The sequence below is a fragment of the Leopardus geoffroyi genome, chromosome E2 (genome assembly GCF_018350155.1).
Source record: "Leopardus geoffroyi isolate Oge1 chromosome E2, O.geoffroyi_Oge1_pat1.0, whole genome shotgun sequence".
NCBI lineage: Eukaryota > Metazoa > Chordata > Mammalia > Carnivora > Felidae > Leopardus > Leopardus geoffroyi.
The window spans coordinates 32,125,147-32,129,291 of NC_059335.1; the positions used below are offsets into that span (position 1 = coordinate 32,125,147).

The following is a 4,145-nucleotide window of genomic DNA, read 5'->3' on the forward strand; positions in this document are numbered from 1 at the left end:
AGGGATGTGGAGGCACCAGCAGGAAAGGGCTAACTCTCCTAGGCCTAAAAGGGCAAGGCCAGAGAACGATGTTCCAGAGCCTAGCGAGTATTGTGACCGAGGAGAGGGTCTCCACTGAGATGCTGAGGGCTACATCCCTTGGCCCCAGGGCTGACAGGACTCAGTGAGGCCAAAGCCAGAAAGGGCATCTCTCTTCCCTTCCTCCTTCTGCTTGCCTTCTTATCCCTCCCAAGGACCAAGCTCAGTTAGAAGCCAGAGGTGAGGGAGCCCAAGGGATGCAATCATTCATAGAGGTCAGCCTCCCAAATCCAGAGCAGGGAGGAGAGGGGCAGAATGTGGGTCTGGAGGGACCCGATCTTCCCCAAGGCGACAACCTCCCTGCCAACCAGATCCATCAAATTAAATTCCACTTTCTCCTATTAGATTGGTAGGGATGAAAATGTTTGAAAACAAACGGTGTTGGTAAGGGTGTGTGGAGAAAGAGGCTCCCTTGCACCTTTGTTGATCGTAGAGTAATTCAGAGCAACTTCAACACAAGGCAGTTTGACAGCACTTATCCCAATTACCAAGCGCACACAACCTTCGATGGAAAGTCCCAGTTCCAGGAATCCACCCCACAGACGTGGTGAAACACAGACACAATGCCACGGCCGCAGGGTTACTCAGTAGCGCACAGTTTGTCGTCGCAGAACATTGGTGAAAACCCACACAGCCGGCCACAGAGACTGGTCGAATAAGTTGTGGGTTCGCACAGACAACGGAATACCACTCGACCATCAAAGAAGAATAAAAAGACTCCATGACCTACAGCGAAACAAAGCAAGGTGTTATCATTCGTGCTAAACAAGGGGCAGAGAGGCAGGTAGAGTGACGTGGTCTCCTTAGGACCACGAATACACGAGAAGCTAAGGGCTAAGGCTGGCTCTGGCAAGGACGCGTGTCACTGGTTAAGGGGTGGTGGCCAAGGGGGGAATGCCCTCTGGGGGCTGCTGTTGGGACCTGGCCCCTGCCCTGTATCTCCTCATTGTTCATCCGCCTCGGCCTCGCTCCTGTTTTACTCCTCCGCGTCCCAGGAGCCACTGTTTATATCGCAGGAGTTTCGATCTCTCCCCGCCGCTGACCTCCGGGGCTGCAATCTCCTTATCTCTGGATAAGGAAGGAGTGATAGCACTTGTCATCTTGGGAGCAAACATGAGAATGCGTGTCTTTTGCCTATTTTATACCCACTGTTATCACACTTTTCCATCTCCTGCCTTTCCACACCCCTGTCCCCTTGCCGGAAGCTCTCACACTGTTGCTGGAGAACGGGAGCCCAAGCCCTAGGGCCAACACCAAGCGCAGCATGATGGGCAAGGCTGAATAACCGAGACTGGAGCTCTTGCTCTGCGCCAGCCCACGCCGCCTCCTCGCCGTCCTTCGAGCCCACCGAGCACGCTTCCGCTGCGGCGCGTTTGCCTTGGAACACTCTCGCCGTGGAGAACAATATGGCGCCCTCCTCGCTCTACTTCCGGCCTCTGCTGAAGGGTCTTCCGCTCAGTGAGGGCTGCCCTGAAGTCCCTAAAACGCCATGCTGGCACTCTGTACTTCATCACTAGCTCTGCAGAGCTCTGTAGATCGGATCACCATCTAACATGAAATATGCTTCACTTCTTTATTTGATAAATTGTGTGTACATTATCTGGAATGTGAACCTCACAACGGTAGGTATTCTGCCCCCCCCCCCCCCCCCGTTTTGTTCACTTGGCACCTAGAAGAGTGCCTGGCACATTTCCATGCTCGGCATTCGTTGAATGACTAAATAAATGAATATAGCCCTTAATCTCACTATTTTTTGCCTTATTTCTAGATCTCACCCACCGGGCTAAGAGCTCTTTGCCCTGTTATAATTGCAGCAAAGCCTGGAGATGCTTGGTGTGTGTGTGTGTGTGTGTGTGTGTGTGCGCGCGCACGCATCAGTGAAGGCTCTTCCACGCACCTTTTTAATCCCAGGTGACTTTTGTTCTGAGGATATAGAACTGACATCAGCCACACTCCGACACAGCAAAGGTTATTTAGGGTTCCTTGCAGACACTTCTATTTGCTTCTTTTAGTTTTAGTTTATCAGACACATTTTTGGTCCAAGATGTGTGAATGGAAAGATGAGCACTGTTCTAAGAACCGGGGAACCGTGGACAGCCCAACATAAAGGAATAGTGTCCGGAATGTTGACCCCGGGGACCCAGCTGTTTGCTTCTGGACTGCGAAACTCGGTTTTGCTTTGAGAAAAGCAGTCGCTATGATGGATGTTGTCCACGTGAGAAAGAGAAGCCCTCATCTGTTGATTGTGCACCTTTGTCAGGAACTGCACTGGACATTTAAAAAAAAATTTTTTTTTTTCAACGCTTATTTATTTTTGGGACAGAGAGAGACAGAGCATGAACGGGGGAGGGGCAGAGAGAGAGGGAGACACAGAATCGGAAACAGGCTCCAGGCTCTGAGCCATCAGCCCAGAGCCCGACGCGGGGCTCGAACTCACGGACCGCGAGATCGTGACCTGGCTGAAGTCGGACGCTTAACCGACTGCGCCACCCAGGCGCCCCTGCACTGGACATTTAATTACGATCATTAATTTAAACTTCAGGGGACACTGGTATTTTTATCAATTTTTTTCAACATTTATTTATTTTTGAGAGACAGAGAGAGACAGAGCACGAGCAGGCAAGGGGCAGAGAGAGGGAGACAGGGAATCCGAAGCAGGCTCCAGGCTCCGAGCCATCAGCCCAGAGCCCGACGCGGGGCCCGAACCCACGAATTGTGAGATCATGACCTGAGCCGAAGTCGGAGGCTCAACCGACTGAGCTACCCAGGTGCCCCGGGCACTGTTTTTATACTCAGTTTTCAGGAAAGGTAACTGAGCTTCCGGGAGATAGAATTAACTTTCTTAATGCCCTACAGCTGGGAAGATCTCAACCCAAGTCTCATGTCGCCGAATCGTTTTTCATCTCCGATGCCCCCCTGCCATCTTCCTGCCCGGAGTAATACGTTGAGTGGCTTTGTCGTAAGGTGATATATTTGTGGGGACAAGCGAGCTGCTGTTAACAAACAAGTCCCCAGAGTTCGGGAATGTCGTACAGTAGTTGTTTATTTCTTATTCACGACATGGTCCCCCACAGACTTGCTCTGTGTGTGTGTGTGCGAGTTGGCATGTGCATGCCCATGTATGCATGCACTCTCCTCCATACAGTCATTCAGGGATTCAGGCTCCTTGAGTCTAGTGAACTCTAGAGCCCATCCCTTGGGCAGTATAGTTCTTCTCTAGATTCTCTGCATGTTTTCAGCAGATCCAGGGAGCTAAGAGTGAGCAGAGCCGATAGCTCACGGGAGGGGATACGTACGAGCCGGGGCTGGGGAAGTGGTATTATCATCTCTGATCACCTTTCTGTGGCCAGCACTCATCATACAGTTGCACCCAACTGCCAAGAAGACCGGGAAATGTAGTCTAACCGTGTGCCCAGGAGACACAAAATTTGGGATTTGGTGAACGCAAAGTAACCCCTGTTATAGGAGAGAATGGGCAGAGTATTCCAGAACTGAGTTACATAGCCAGGTTCTAGTTTTCTATGTTCTGGAAAAAAAAAAAGGCAGAATTATGAGTCAGCCAGAGCAACAGATAATTAAACAACCGTGGATCCAGCAGAATATCACCTGATCAGAAGTTCTCTGTTAATGTGTCATTTTCGGTTAACACGATCTTTTGGCTAAAGGAGGGCTAGACGAGAAGTCTTTGGGTTTCAAATCTTACTGCTGAAAATCTTTCCAAGATGTGATGTTTCACGTTCCTGCCTCAGGAAGTTCAATGTGGTAAATTCAGCGAATATTTTCTCAGTGACTGAGGATCTCACAGGGCTTCTGGGTTGCCATTCTGAATAAACATCAGTTTTCACGGCACAGGCTTGGGTGTGTGAGAGAGCTGAGATGAATCCGCGGTGATCAGAAAATGTCTTTTCGATTTTTTTTTTTTTTTTTTTTGCTCCTAACTTCTGTTGTTTTTATGGCGTTTCTCTGATTTCCAAAACCCCTCACGGACATTGCGGAAAGGCTGGAAAATGCCGAAAGGTAAAAACTGCAGAACAAAATACCTTCTAATTTTACAATCTAGAAGCAGC

General features: G+C 49.8%; 1 long non-coding RNA gene across 1 annotated transcript; it reads right to left on the reverse strand.

The window, feature by feature from the left end:
• Positions 1-805: 805 nt before the first annotated feature.
• Positions 806-1,449, reverse strand: LOC123578406. Its single transcript, XR_006702373.1, has 2 exons — positions 1,291-1,449; positions 806-1,146 (listed from the first exon to the last, which is right to left on the reverse strand). It is a non-coding gene; the product is annotated as an uncharacterized LOC123578406 (long non-coding RNA).
• Between the last annotated feature and the right edge of the window lie 2,696 nt (positions 1,450-4,145).